We start from the raw sequence: 15836 nt of genomic DNA on the forward strand, positions 1-15836 counted from the left end.
CTCCTCCCATCTGTTGATGCTAGCCAGAAAACTGTGCTTGCTGTTTCTGTTTTGTGAATGCATTTGTCACTTGGGAGCAGCAACTCTTCTGATTGATCTGATTGACTGGATTTTCTGCTCACATCCAGACAGCAAGCAAGGCACTAGGTGAAGAATAGGGGTGACCTGACAGACCTGGCCGGTCTGGTTGCAGTCAGCCCATTGTACCCTGACCCAGGTCATCTTCCAACTTGAAAGTCAGCAAGGATTACCGTATCAAAAACGTGCAAATCTGTACACCAATCTAACACAATAAGGGACAACATCGAGCTTGTGTCACTGTTCATCATCAGGACACTGAAGACACAAAGGCAAGACAACATAGGATAGTAAGCCATTTTACACAACCCCAACATCAATGAACGACTCCATGGTTGACTTCAAATAGAAGCGGCCAAGACATAAGGGCTAATCCAAAAACACTGAACCGGGGCTTGGACCCTGGCTGGGCCCTGTAGTGCACAAAGGCCTGGTGTGGAGTGAAAGCATAGAAGAAGAAAAAGAAGACGACAAAGGAGAATAAGAGGGTAAAAAAAAAAGATTGTTGATTTTTCCTTTCCTTTTTGTATTCTTACCTACTTATTTTTCTTTGTCTTCCTCTTTTTCTTCTCCTGACAGGCCTTGCCCCAGATTTGTCACCTGATTTGTAATGAAAATCTGGCCAATCAGCTGCGGCGGAGCCAGAAGATTTTCATAGGGGTGTACAGGTTGGGACTGCTGCTCACTCAGTGGTGGCCAAGAACGGATCGTCTGTTTTGCAGCAAAATATCCATATATTAAAAATATTTGACTACGGACATAATATTTTCTTGAAGGCCTATAGGAGTATTTAAAAATTTCACCCCTGCCACCACCTGTTTTGAACAGGAACTGCTTGTACCAGAAGTGTACTCTGCCAGTGAGTTACTTCCCCATTGGAACAACCAATCACTTGGTAGGGGTGGCAATGATTGACCAGTCATTTATTGGCACTGCCCCGGCCAATAAGACAAATCAGAAAAGTCACTAGAGCCAACTGACAAGTACATCCTTTGGAAATGCCCATGATCAGAGTAAAATGTGCACTATTGGGATTAATATATATAAATATTTCAGTTAAATGCCCTTTAGAGTGTAGGACAAAAAATGGAAAATCATTCTATAAATGACTACCATACCATACCATACCAACTTTATTTATAAAGCACTTTAAAACAACCACAGCTGATACAAAGTGCTGTACATCAAAACACAACATAACAATAAAAAAGCATAAAATAAAAACTTACAGTTTAAAAACAAAAAACATATAATTTAAAACTAGATCCCGCTAGAGTTGAAAGCCAAATAAAATAGATAGGTTTTAAGACGAGCTTTAAACTGGCAGATTGACAGAGGCCTTCCCAACAACAGCAGAGCCAAATGACTGGGACAAGTTGCCTGCACTTCTACTGTGTGTTCAGCCAATCTCCTGTAATCAGCAGGTGGTTTAGAAGATTTAGAACGGTCAGCAATCTCTGCAATCCAATTAAAATCACATTGACAGATAAAATTAAGTCTTGTTCTCCACTCTGTGACAGCATATATGAGGAAGATCCCCAAAAGTAAATTCAAAAACTGAATTTACTTTAAACTCAAGCTGTGATTGGATGGGAAGGCATCAGGGAGTGGATTAATATCAGCTGATGATGGGATGATTAGAAGTGGGAGTTTCTTGAAAGGGGAACCAGGCCATTGCCCAAAACAATGCTCTAATATGAGGCAGCACCTTCCTGCCTCACTGTTTGTTGTTCTGAGGCCAGCAATGGAAATGTTGTCACAGGCTTTTTTTGGGGTCCAAATCTCCATCTTGCTGAGATCAGAGTGGGGAGTTGTAATATTAATAAGCACAGGGTTTTGCCCTTCCCACCAGCTCCTTTATCTACTCACAGGAAAGTTATTTGCTTTGGAATTGGGAGTTGTTCCTCTGTGGTACACAAAGGCTTTTGAAGTATGAGCCCAAAAAGACTCCCATGCATAAATATATTAAGACAAGGTCAGGCTTTAGCTGTCCATCTGATTCAGAGATCACTTTAATCGACACTGCTGCAGTGAGATGTCACTAAAACAGAATATTTATTGTCCTGGAATATCAATCTGATATAACCGGAGTGCAGGTTTGACTCTGGGAACAAGTTGTTGTGTTTGATTACTTCATTCCAGGAACCAGCTCTTTTATCCTAAAATTAGAAAAGCATCCATTCTCCAATGAGGCAAAATGTGTTATGTATTTGTCCCTGTTGACCCTGAACTCATTCTCAGGCCAAGGTGAAGAGAATTTGAGAGGAGAAAGAATATAACAACTTTATTTAGCTGTCTTCTTATTCACCACACAGTGATTGAGTTATTGCACACATATGTTTTGTTACATGTTTTTCTAACATTGTGTATTCGTAGATAGGGCATACAAAGAGTAATCTGTGATTCTGAGTCTGATGTCCTCTCTTATGCTTTCTTCTCTTCAGCAGGATTTCCGTCTGGAAACTGAACATCTATTTTCAGTTTTTTGACAGAGGCCAACTTCTTTTTTTGAAAATCTGCTAATATTTTCAAGGTTTCATAAAGTTAGACACTCTAAAATGGTTCTCAGTGGCTTTGGAAAACAAAAAAGGCCCGAAGCATCATAAATCATCAACCGTAATTAGCAGCAGGCAAGAGGTGCTTTTCCACAAACATGCTTTGTTTTCACACCAACCCTTAAAGCCTATGTATAATTTTCCTTAAATTCGTCATAAATGCTAATTTATGACGACACTAAAGGAGTAAGCCTCCATCAAGTTTGTTCATTAAAGCTGAAAACTGCTCACCGAGCCTTGCATGAACTAATCTGTGCATGAAAAAACTGTAACATACATAAATGTTTGTGGTTGCAGTGTAATGAAATATGAAGTTCAGAGTTTGACTCATATTGTAGTTTTTTTTTTGTTATATATTTCTTTTTAACCATATCCCCGCCTGTCACGCGGTTCGATTCGATTCCCTGATGGGGAGTGAAGTTTGTTTCAGGTCCCTCTTGAAAATGAGATCTAGATCTCAACGGGGTTTACCTGATTAAATAAAGGAATAATAAATAAAAAAATAATTTAACCTTTTTGTTTGGGGAAAAAACTACAAAAACTACAGTACTCCCACTATAAAGTAGACAGTCACGTTCCAGTCAGTCCGTGGCGTTCGCAGCGGCAGTGGGATTTCAGAAGGCACTGACCCGGTAATGTTCTTCCGCTTGGCTGCAGCTCAGAGAGTAAATGCCAACCGTCCCCACAGGCAACAGACAGCCCGGCTCGTTTAGCACTTGTCTCTAAATGAAAACGTTCCAACTGTTCCCTCTGACATTCGCTACGTTCCCCTTTCTGTGTCACCGTTTCGTGCTGCAGAGCCTACAAACAACAGAAACGAAACAAGACAAGAACCAAACAAATGTTGTAGAAGTTCAAACTCTTTTGGAACTACAGCTAAACGTGTGTTGGAGTAAGATGGAAATCATTTGAACTTTTCAGCAGTAGAATTTGATCATTCTACTGTTAGAATTAGTCTGTTCAGTGTGACGGCATTGGAAAGGTACAAAGATGAAGACCTAAACCAGCACACTAGCAACAACTAGGAGTGGGCGAATATGGGCTTGAACTTTTATTGTTTTATTGTGATAATGATAAAAGTGGCCATCAAAACTATCCAATGCTCCTTTTTTTGGGTAACTGCATGGCACAGTGGTCATAGCCCTCACACACATTCTGCCCTTGAAAAACATTTCATTTGTAATATTTTAGGGCACCAGTAGTTACATACAAAAGTGATTTTTATCACTAAACTGCCCACAGTCACTGCATTTAATTATATTTGATATATATTGATGCTCTCATTGAACAAACAGTAGGTCAAAATAGCGTAGAATAACAATCCCAACGATACGGACAGTTCTAGGGGTTTTAGACGTCATTAATTGGAATGACAACGACAAATTTAAATTCTTCTCATGATAAGAACTTTATCAGGATAAATGCTTGACGATGTGAAATGTGATAAATCCCCATCCCTAGTAACAACGCTTTTGATCAGAGGCTTCTGGAGCTCTAGGAAACAACAGCGCAAGTCGTTTCGGGAAATTAGAATGCCTGATGTAGATATTCACAGGTAGAAGTCTTCTTCCTCTCTGCCAAGCTCACCGTCTCACATCAGAGGAACATCAGGATATGTACGGGTTCAGTGTCTTCTTTGAAGATCCTTAAGACGGACATAGGAAAGGCTGGACAGCCAATTGTTTGAAGCCATTTTTACTGCGGTGCCGTCTACACCGAGGATAAACAAAAATGAATCTGCCTGTAGCTACAGACTCACACAGACACAGAGCAAGCATCAACGCCCTGACCTACATCTTCTAGACATTCCAGCACAGTACTGCCCTCTGTTGGAGAAGTAGAAGAGAGGGCTACTATTTCAAAAGGTACTTGTTCAGGAGCAAATGTAAGGCGATATTATTAGTTGAAATTGAGAAAAGTAAAGATGCTTTGAGAGAGAATAAGGAAGTAATTTTTTTGCTTTTTTAAGTTCTTTCACATTGAGGTCTTGTATCATAACAAGTGTACAATTGCAAACACCTGAATCTCAAGTAAGAAAAGATCTTCAAAAATCCGACAGATGTGATTATCATCCCAACAGAAAGACAGTACTAAGCAGAAAAGTATTTAGATGGTGAACAATAAAAAAAGGTGACCTGTCAAAGATGGGTCTTTAAAACTGTTCATTTATCTGAAATTAAAAACCAGCCATTAAAAAAAATAATAATAATAATGATTACAAAAGAAAATGGCTTAGCTATGATGAGAATTCTGCAATAGACTGGCAACCCATCCAGGGTCAGGTTGCCTGTCAGGTTGACCGCTGGAGATAGGTACCAGCAACACCAATGGGATAAGGGTGTAAGATAATGGATGGATGATGAGAATTCTAAAGGGAATGTATTATGTACTTTCCAACCACACTGGCCCATTTTATAACACAGTCAAGTAACTGTGTTACCATAAGTTGTTTCAAAATGTTGTATATGTCAAACATGACTTAAAACAAATTTGACTTTGCATCTGATAACTTGAAATTGGCCTCTGTCTCTTTAAAAAAGCTCCTAATTGTTCTGACATTGCCCAGTAGCACATCACAACAACAATGCTTCTCCATGATGCCGTTTGCAACCATTTTTAGATGCATTAGACTGAAGAGCAGTTCATATGATGACTTGTTCAAATGAACGCGACTCGGCTCCTTCAGACTAGCAAGGAGCAACTAGCAAACACCTGGTGGAACTGCACTGCACTCTTGATACAAGCTACTTCTCAGTGCAGCGCTGGCAAAAACGCTGTTAAAGGGTTAATAGAGGAGCGATGTTGTGCTGACTTCTTAAAGGAGAAGTTTCAGAGGAGCTTTTAAAGAGACAGAGTCCTATTTTCAAGGCATTAAATTACAAAGTCAAATTTTGTTTATGTCATATTTGATACATACAGAATTTTTTACAACAACTGAAAATAACAGTTGCTTAATTGTGGTATAAAATGATACTATTTGCCTCATAATTACATAATACTTCACCTTTATTAAAAATAACTACTTTCATTTGAACACATGATTTTCTCTCTACAAAACTTTTAAATACCAATGCGCTGAGATTTAATCCACAAACAATGTATAATCATGACTGCAAACCTGCAAACTACTTCTACTATTGCACTTCTAGTCCTCCTATACATTAAACCTTTAAGGTCGCTACCTGACCTTAAAGGTTATTGCATAGAGAAACAAATCTGGTTACTGTCCACCTTCCGGGAACTAGATCTGTGTTATTTCACGAAGCCTACCACAAACGACCTATTTTTTGAAATAAATGGATCTTCAGTAATGTTCAAACCTCACATGCTGAGGCTTGAAAGTTGTTTTGTTTGTGTCCAGGTTCACTACACACAGAGCATCTGCAGAAACATGTGTTTATGTGAACTGGGTCAGAGACGCTCATCACATTAAACCGCATCACCTCTGCTCATCAGTCCAGAAGCAGAACTCCGTGTGAGTTCACAGAGGTATCGTTAAAATAAATGTAAGGTTCCACATGAAAACACACCCTGTTATTGTACCACGTCATTCTGGTTAAAATAACTGTCTAACATAATTGTGCAATCCTAAATACATAGGTATGAGTACAGCAGGAAGCACTGAGTCAGACCTCCAGCAGTCCACACACAGATATTAATCACTCTGACATCACTGGTGGTAAGACCCATACAGGATCTTCCATTAGTTTAACAATTTTCACAAAAATGTCACCCAGCTATTCCCTTTCAAGAACAAATGTTCAGCTCTTCATCATTTCAGAAAGTAAAAAGAGCATATTGCCCAGAGCAAGAGAAATTAAAGTGTTAAGCTTGCCAACACATTATCCAATTTGCTTATATCTGCAAATTGGATAATGATAAGATATTTAGTGCACTAAATATCTTAGTACACTTCAAATAAGACAAAACTAACTTACAAGTAACTCCTCAACAAGGAGCTTGTTTTAAACCAATAATTCCATAATGTTCCAGATTGGCAGATTATTTGATTAATGACACAGGGAGCATGTCTTGTTATAAGTGAAAATATCTGCCAATGGAACTAATACTTTTTAAATCAATATTACTGATGAAAAAATAACTATTGATGTAACAAGCTCTATATCTTGCTGAAAGGTTACTTGTAAGGTAGTTTTGTCTTCTTTAAAGTGTACTGAGATATTTGCACTAGAAACTAGACCAAGAATACTTGGTTAGATTTTGTATGATTGCAGTGAGATGGGTTGATGCTCAGTTCAACCTAAACCTAACCAAGTGTAAGCCCACACAGGATCTGTGGGATTAGATGTTATGCTCAGTCACACTGATTGCTCACAGTGACAGTAAAATGTTATGAGATCAGAGCAGAAGTTAACTTCAACTACAGCTGTGTTTCCAAGACAAACCTAAAAAAACCTCAATATTTCTCTAATGTCAAAAAAAAAAGAAAAAACACTATGTTGCAATTGCGGTGTTTCCAATAAATAAGAAACGCAATGAAACTCATATGTGAATAAGTTTGTTCACATGATAAGTCATTAAAACATCCCACTCCATGATCCTCCAACTACTTCCTGTTGTCTTCTTTGTGGTTTGTGCCAGTAGTAACATCCAGTTGTTGATTTTGTGTGTGATGCAGTTTTGTAAAATATGCTAATTTTTATATGGCCAAAAAACCACCTCATCCTAGCACCAACATTTTAAAAAAAAAGAGTTTTTTGGGTATTTTTAATTGGCATGTTTCCATTAAGTGAAATTAGTTTGAAATAATATGGTCAATCGAAATGCAGCTATTGTAAACAGTATCCTACAAATCCTTTGTATCTTGACTTTCACTCTGTCACCGTTTATTATTTTCTACCAGATGCTGAAAATGCTCCCAGACAATAAAATTAAAAGTAGGGGAAGGCTTCTTCTAGGCTTTGATGAACAAGTGTCTAACATCAAAGTAAGAGTTTCAAACATGGAGGCAGGTTGTCATCAAGCTCACGCTTTCATATTTAGGGTTCATGATAACGGCTCAGCATCACTTCTCTGTTTTCTGCAAAGCAACAAATCTGTAACAGCGTAAGTTCAGTGTATTGATTGACACACTGAATGTCCATACAGCAACAGCTATGTAGGTATTTAAGGTGGTAACAAACATGACTTTTAATTCCTGGTTGTGAGACCAGAAAGCATCCAGCTAACCAATGTAAAGATGAGTTGAGCAAATATTTCATATCCTGTTCAACAGGTTTGTAACACTTTATGCCTGCAACCAACTTTCCATATTCTGATCAGACGGCTATTTCGTGTTTCTAAGCAAATAGCTGAATGTTGAAGTATATTTCAGAAAGATTACAGCTGACTGCCGCAGTGGTCGGAACAAATGAGTGGATCTTGTGTATGACTGGAGTGACAGTTAGATGATAAGTTTAAGAATAAACCTGCAAAATGAAACTTTTTACTGTCACCTCATAAAGAACATGTTATTTTTCTCTCAGAAGATAGTACCACCAAATCAGATAAGAGTATGCAAATGAAGCATTTGAAAAACATTGACAGACTGTTCTAAGAACCTGTCGGTCCAAAGTGACAACAGACACTCTGTCCAAACATGACTTATTTCCACAGTCATGTTTTCAGTCAGAGTGAACCTGGGGGACACTTTTCTGTCCGTCTGCTGACTGGTTCCACCTTGGTGTCTCTTTGTTTGGGTTGCGACTACCTCAACTAAACCTTGACCACGTCCTCAAAGATTGCAAAGAAGCCCACCGTGCAATAGAGCTGTGTTACATATGGGAAGGTTGCACAGCAATTTTTAAAGCTGAGTTGGTAAAATGGAAGAAAATAAAAAAGCACAGGGCTCCAAAAAAAAGCATCTGAGTACAAGAAATAAGTACAAGTGATGGAGAACGCAATCTAAACCAACTTGGTTCTATGTGAAACGGTAAGTAGCTCTTTTGTTAATTCATGATTTCACAGTGATTTCTATGCTTCAATTTCACTAACCTTACTCAGGCCTGATTACTGCCAGACCTCTGAAATCAAAAATAGAACCTTCCTGACAACATCCATCCATCATCTACACCTACTTGTCCTTGCAGGGTGGTGGAGTGGTGGGGGGCTGCCAACTATCTCAATCGGTTATTGGCCAAGAGGCAGAGTACACCCTGGCCACTCTATCAAACGGACACACAGGGGAAACAACACACACACACATAAGGGTCATTTAGAGAGACCAATTGTCATGTACGAGTCATGATTTTAGACTGTAGGAGTAAACCAGAGTACCCAGAGAGAGCATGCAAATCCCAGGCCGATATTTGAACCCAGGGCCTTCCTGCTACCAACTATGCCACCGTGCACCTGACCATTTGAAAAAGACTAAAAGATATCAAAAGCAACACATTATGCTGCAGTCTAGAGAAATTCTAGAGCTGATGAGAATCAAAATCAATGGAATCTATCAGCCTGGAAAAGTTACAAATGGTTCATGATTCCACAATATGAACAGCAACGGTCATCTGTGGCAGAGTTTGAAGAAAACAGCGACTGCAGACCAAAAGGAACTCTAAGGCCCGTCTCAATGCCAAGAAACATGTTGATGGTCCCACAGCATTTCATCAATACGTTCTGTGAAATGACAGGGCAAAAGAGGGAAGTTGTGCATCCTATTACTTCTCATCTAAAACTAACACAACAGCTTAGAGGAAGGAAATCATACAAGCAATTCAAAAATGGCAGTAGTAGAATGACAGTCTGGGTATGCTTTGCTGTTTCAGGTCGTAGACAACATGCCAGGATTGATGGAACCATTGACCGGATTTATTTTTGCCCTAAATAAATACAACTATAACTTAAAAATGCTTTCTGTATGTACTCAGGTTGACTTTTAGCCTCCCAAGTAAAACGTGGACTGGTCATGTGACTTTCAGCTGCTTCCATTTACTGCTGCTGTCACTCCAGAGCTTATTCATAGAAATGATTCCGACCACAGAGTTAATTTAAGAAAAGGGAGTGATGACGTGAGCATGCGTCAACATTATGCTCCGGAAGACTATTTCTTTAAACTGGATTTTTACTTCAACATTCTATGAACATACATTCTGAATATTGAATCAACTTTCAGCTTTTGCTCCTTTCTTTCCATTTTCATTTCTTCACATTTTTTCTTGATTTCTAACATTCCTATAAACACCGTTTACAGAAGCTATCATAACCTTACAAGTCTAAATACAAATCAAAAAGAAAAGTTGTAGAAAATTATGATAGCCACTTAACTTAGACAATAAATTACATTTACAGGCATTAAGTTACATTAAAATATCAAAATCTGAAGCCGCTATAATAATTCTGCTGCTGACGTGAGCCGGGAGACCTTGCAGGAAGCATCTAGGTTGGGCTTTGCATGGAGATGGGCCCCCAGTTAAATTCTGCTCAGGGCCTCAAATACTGTTATGACGCCTCTGTTTCACCTCCATAAACAAACAGTCATATTGAACAAATCACAATAACAAGCTATTAAGTGTAAGATCTAAAACAAATTCTGGTTCTTAAAAAAAAAAGCACATCCAGACTAATTTCAAAGCACTTTTTTAATGATTCTCGAACAGGGAAGTTGGCAAAGGCTTGAGACAGAGTAGATCTCCATATCTCTGAATAACTAGTTCATCAAATGCGCAGCTTATGTCTGTTTTACTAGACGACTTAATGTTCCCTTTTTTTCACGTCTGCTTCCGGCTCCTTAACCATTAGAGCAGAAATGCCGTCTCGGCATCGCCACATACGGGGAAATCCCTTCTGTTACTCTGCTGCATGGGCTGCCTGATGCAAGCTCAGTCAGTCAGGTCTGGCGCTCAGGTTCTGCAGACCGCAAATGAAACAAAGCGCAGACGGCGCAGACCAAATGACACGTAGGACGCTCGGAAAGAATCTCTTTCTATTCCAGGTTCCAAATATCACATATCGCATTGCGCGGCATGTCTACGGCAGGTGCACGGTCTCAAACAAATAAATAAATGAAAATATGTAACTGAACAGAAAACACGTGATTGCATGGCAGACGTTCTCGTTTGGAGGGGAACCCTCCACTACACACATGCAGGGAGCGGTTTTGAAGAAATGCGATTTTAAAACAGGCAACATTGGAGACAATATGACATTTTGAAACGGATTTCAGCCACAATGAAGGCAAATACACAGAAAAGCCTGGTTATTGTCCGACCAGCGCTGAGTTCTGCTTTACATATTCCGGATCACGCTGACGGATGATCTGTAATACTTATTTACTTACATGACCAAGTAAGACTTATGCTCATATTATCACCAATATTTTTTTTAAAAGCACATTTCAGACTGAACTCATTGGGATCAGAGCAGCTGAGGCAGTTGATGCACCAAACAGCGCATCCTTTCACACGGCGGAAATAAAGCAGCAGCAATACCTTGTTATCGACCTTCATCAGCCACGCGTCTTCTCAGTGAACGGTCTGTCCAAGAAGGGAGACGAAACGCAACAGATGTTGCTCCGTTTGCATCAACGCCGCCGCTCAGCGCCCGTCGCTCTGAGAGGAGCGGAGTAAGCGCTTTGTAAAGAGGCTGATGTTCAGTCCTGTGGTGCTATCAGCTCTGGACCAATCACAGAGCGCGAAGAGGAGAGACGAGCTGAAGCAGCGCTGCTGTCGCTTGATGAGCGGACTGTAATACACGACGGTGTGTTAGGGCCGTTGTAGGAAGGTTAAAAAGGAAGAGTGAATTTAATTTCCACAAAAAAAAAAAAAAAAAAACGAAAAAAAAACATCAACATTTTTTCAGATTAATTTCAGAAATTCTCTAGAAAAACAAACAAACAAGCAAAAAAAAAAAAAAGAAAAACAAGAAAAATGACTTTGGCGAAAAACTGCTCGAAAAAGACCCAGAAACGTTGAGATTAATCTCAAACATATTCTGAGATTAAATCATGTCAGAGTTTGAAAAGGAGAACATTTTTGACTTTTGGAAATTTTCTGAGTTTGAAAAATTGAAGACGGCAATTTTGAGACAATCTCTTTTTTCTAGGAAATGTAAGACTTTTCAAAAATGTCCTTGTTCTAAAATGCCTGAGTTTCTTTGGCTGAAATGTATTCATTTTTTCCATCTACAATGATCCTAACAGGCCGTCCGAGTGGTTGGGAATGCAAAAAAACAAAACAAAACAAAAATAAAAAAAAAAAAAACAGATTACTGAAGTGTATACATTCATACGAAAGTGGAACATTTTGTTGATAATGTTGAAGAACACTATACGAGTCAGAATATTTTACTAAGCGCCTTGCAAAAGTATTGAGAAGAAAGAACGTTCACATTCACTTCGAAAATACTTCATTCATCATCCCAAAGGGAAAGTAACAATAATGACTGAGATCATTTATCTATGTCTCCACAAAGAGGAAATAACTATGGCTTAGAGAGCTCTTTGTGCACCAACCACATGTTTAAGAGAATCGTTGTGAATTCTCAACTTACCTTCAAGGAGTCGGAGATGATATATGATATTAAAAATGATTCTGGATTTCTTGATTTTTCAGTTGGAGGTCCTTTGCAGTCTTTTCTCCCGATGTCACTAAAGCCCACACAGTGCTTTAGAGCCAGCAGATAACATCCTGCCTGGTTTTATAGTTAACAAGCTTGCAACATCTTTACTGCTAATTGTTAAAATGCTCCACATAAAATATGTGGCGCATATAAAAAAATGTCATAAAGCTAAATTATTCACCAGCTTGTTTCATAATGAAGGACATAATTCTACAAAATAGGTTCAAGGAGTAATTTTCTTAAGAGGTTAAAAGCAATTCAGGTTTCACAAACAGTCCTCTTTGTTTATGTGTTTTTCTTAGAAACCGAGATTAGTTTCAGAGCTGAGTTCGTCAGAGTGGAGATAAGAGAGGATTCCTGCCATGTTTAGACCGTTTCCATAACACCAGTGTCTCATTGAACACTTTTGATCCATTTTTAAAATGCCTTTAAGGGTGCAAGGTCAAAATGTAGATACTCCAATGAGCAGAAAGGCACAGGTCAGTGTGGTTCGATTTACCATTTTGTCTGTTTCCATACAACAGACCATCATGCTGCAACATTCACCTGTAGGTCATGGGATCAGTTGAGGGACAGAAAATCATCACTGCTTGCGACAAGAACAAGACATACTAGTGCATTACTTTTACCATCGCGCTACTGTGACGCTATGCTAGGAGTCTGGGGTTAACTCTGCCTATGACTCCAACCAAACCACACAGACCCATCCCATACCGCTCAGTGGAAACGAGGCGGTGTGCAACAATGGCTTTCCCATGGGAAACTCTCTCATTCAAACATGAAGCTTGTTCAGAATCAGAGATGAACTCATTTTGTTGAAGTTGAAGCTCCATTCTCTTCTTTCGTTGTAGTCGTTACACATGTAATAGATTAAACTCTTCCTGCTGTTGGCTGCTGACACTCTTTTGGAAATATAAAATATTAAACTTGTTAACCTGTTTACTAAACTTACTGTTTATCAGCTGATGTTACTTTCAAATATTTAAAATAAAATGCCACATTTAAACACTACTCTGCATTTCAATATTCACATTTTTTTTGTGATGTTATCAATAGTCATGACATCACCAGCCTGATGTAAGCTTATTACCAATATAGCCAGTAATGGTAGGTACATTACTTAGATTGATTAGCTTAGGAATGAGAAAGTATATTTGACGTGTTGGTATGGTGGGGCCCAAATGAAAATATGCTTATGGCCCCAAAAAGGCTTGAACTGGCCCTGTTCACTGTCTGTGTGTGTTTTTAATGATGTTGGAGAAAAAGGGCCCAACAAACTGAGTGTTGGGCCCTTTTTTCCTCTGAATAAAACAGCAGTTTCATTCAAACTGTACCATATCATTACGGTACTGGAGCATATTGATAAAAACGATAGCCGATTTGGTTTTATCATGTGCTGTTGTTTAGCTAATGAGTGTATTAGCTACTGATATGTTTGAAAAGGGGTAGGAAGAAGTGAACACCTATTTGATCCTATACCCCTTATCTCAAATTAATGGAATGTATTACCTACTGACTCAATGATTATCAAAATGTGTAATCAAAACCATGTTCAAATATTTACGTGCCTGTTCAGTATACTGTGCTAAAGAGCCAACAATAGACTATATTACATTGACAAGATAGTTACAAATTAACTCACATGAGGCAAGAAAATGTACGGATAATAATACTAGTAATGACAATTGTAAATAACAAGCTGACATCCAGCTAGGGTTCCCTGTGCAACGTGAGTAACATAGCTCTGTATTTATTTTTAAACTGGTTGATGCTCAGACATTGTTTTAGTTCCATATTCAGTTCGTTCCACTGTTTGACCCCAGTCACAGTGATACAAAAATCTTGTCAAAGTTGTTCTGATGCTACATATTTTCAAATTCAGTGTCCCCCTTAAGTTGTACCCACCCTCCCTTTCATAAAACATTCCCTGAAGATGTTTGTAACAGATTATAACTGATTTTATACATAAATAGAACATTACTTGTTTATCAAACACAGGTGATTTATAAATTACGCATTAATATCCCATGCAAGCTTATTTCAATACACTTGGTCTTGTTTAGAGGCTGGGGTCACGGGTCTGTCTGGGTTCTACTTATCTCCTCACAGTTCTGGCAGCTTTCCATCAGAGGGCGCCACGGAGCCATGGTTCTTAATTTCCTCTACTGCGACACCAAGTGGACAATATCGATAACAGCACCCCTGCTCACCCCACCAGGTACAAGTGTGTAAGAAAACGGATGGGTGGACTTCCTAGAGCAGTTCCCGGATTTTGGTCACTAGAGGGAGCTATATTCCCTCAACAATTGTTTTTCTTTTCAGGTTCTTGTCATATTACTGTGGCCCTGTCGCTGCTGCTGCTGCTTCCTGCCACCAACTTAGGCAAAAGCAGATTGTCCACCCACAGATCCCAGGGCTTCACATAGGGCACCAAAAGAAACCCAGCCTCATTAAAAAGCATTATACCTATAGTAATCACAACAACAACACATTTAAAATGTGTAAAACGTTAACAGAAGCAAAACAAGAGTAGAATATTTGCCCAATAAAAAGATGAATCACTCTCCAGGACCAATCTTACTCAGATCAGTCACACTCACCCAGTTCCTGCTGCAGACAAGAAGCTTATAGTTCAGACCAACATGCTTAATTTGGTTTCATCAGATCAGGTTGTCATTTTTGTTGGTTTTATACTCTCTAAGTTGTGTTCTAGCAAGATTTAAGAAGGCTCCCATGTCCAGCTAATCTGACACAGTTAGGAGAATGGAAAAGCAATCATTACCTCTCTGAATGACTCGTTTCCACAAAGAAAACACAGCATTCAGATCTGGGGAGGGATCAGTTCTAGGCTTAGCATTAAAATGATGAAGATCAGAGTGCTTTTAGTTAGGTTAAGAACTGCTGGAATTTGTTTGTAACCTACCAAAGACTTGAGGTTTGTGATGGAAAAATTACATTCAGGTCACATCTGCTAGTCATGTTATATGAATGTTTGTGAACTCTCACCAAAAGAACTATTTGGGTTACATGTAGAAGGTTGGAAGTTGTTTTCTACAGCTGCATCAGAACCAGACTGTCACCCCTTTGTTGTTAGTCCTTTATCCTTTGTATAAAACTCATGTGTTGTCTCTGCCTGGCAGAGCTTTTCATCCAGACCTGCTTCATTACTGATTGTCCTACAAGCTCTCTGTATTGTGCACAATATATGAATAAACCTGATTGGGTGATTTCACCTGAACAGTGTTTGGAAATAGTTTTTTTTCCACGACAGGTTTCAAATAATTGAGTGACTTGTTAATGAAGAAGCAATTGTAATTCATTCTAAATCATGTTTCAGTGGAGGATGTGGAATTTGCTGCAATTGAAAACTAAACTGCATATTATGAGTTCAGAATGATTTTATTATGATTTGTAGTCTTGTCATAATCTTTCATGAAATTTCTCTTTTTTAATGATGGCCAGCGTTTCTTTCTTTCATTCTCAACTGAGTATTACAATTGTTTCTGTAGGCATGTTATCCAGCCAGCCTCCTCTTTGGATTTTCACCAGTAGGGTAATCCACAGCAGCTGGGAGCAATGAGCAGAAATGAAACTTAGGGAGGTCAATTAAGACGCTGCATGAAGTTTGGGTGGGGCTCTTCAAGG

The 15836-nt window shown here is 38.9% G+C and overlaps 1 protein-coding gene across 2 annotated transcripts in view; it reads right to left on the reverse strand.

Annotated features, from left to right (window-relative positions):
• Positions 1–12224, reverse strand: part of slco4a1 (solute carrier organic anion transporter family member 4A1) — a 37008-nt gene extending 24784 nt beyond the window's left edge. Inside the window, exons 1-2 of one of the 2 annotated variants that reach the window (XM_023337193.1) lie at positions 12123–12224; positions 11063–11315 (exon numbers count right to left, since the gene is read on the reverse strand). The gene's annotated coding sequence lies outside the window, so the exon portion shown is untranslated. The remainder of the gene's footprint in view (positions 1–11062; positions 11316–12122) is intronic. The other variant, XM_014470924.2, reaches the window with a different exon arrangement.
• Positions 12225–15836: the final 3612 nt, after the last annotated feature.

This window comes from Xiphophorus maculatus, chromosome 1, assembly GCF_002775205.1.
Source record: "Xiphophorus maculatus strain JP 163 A chromosome 1, X_maculatus-5.0-male, whole genome shotgun sequence".
NCBI classification, from domain to species: Eukaryota; Metazoa; Chordata; class Actinopteri; order Cyprinodontiformes; family Poeciliidae; genus Xiphophorus; species Xiphophorus maculatus.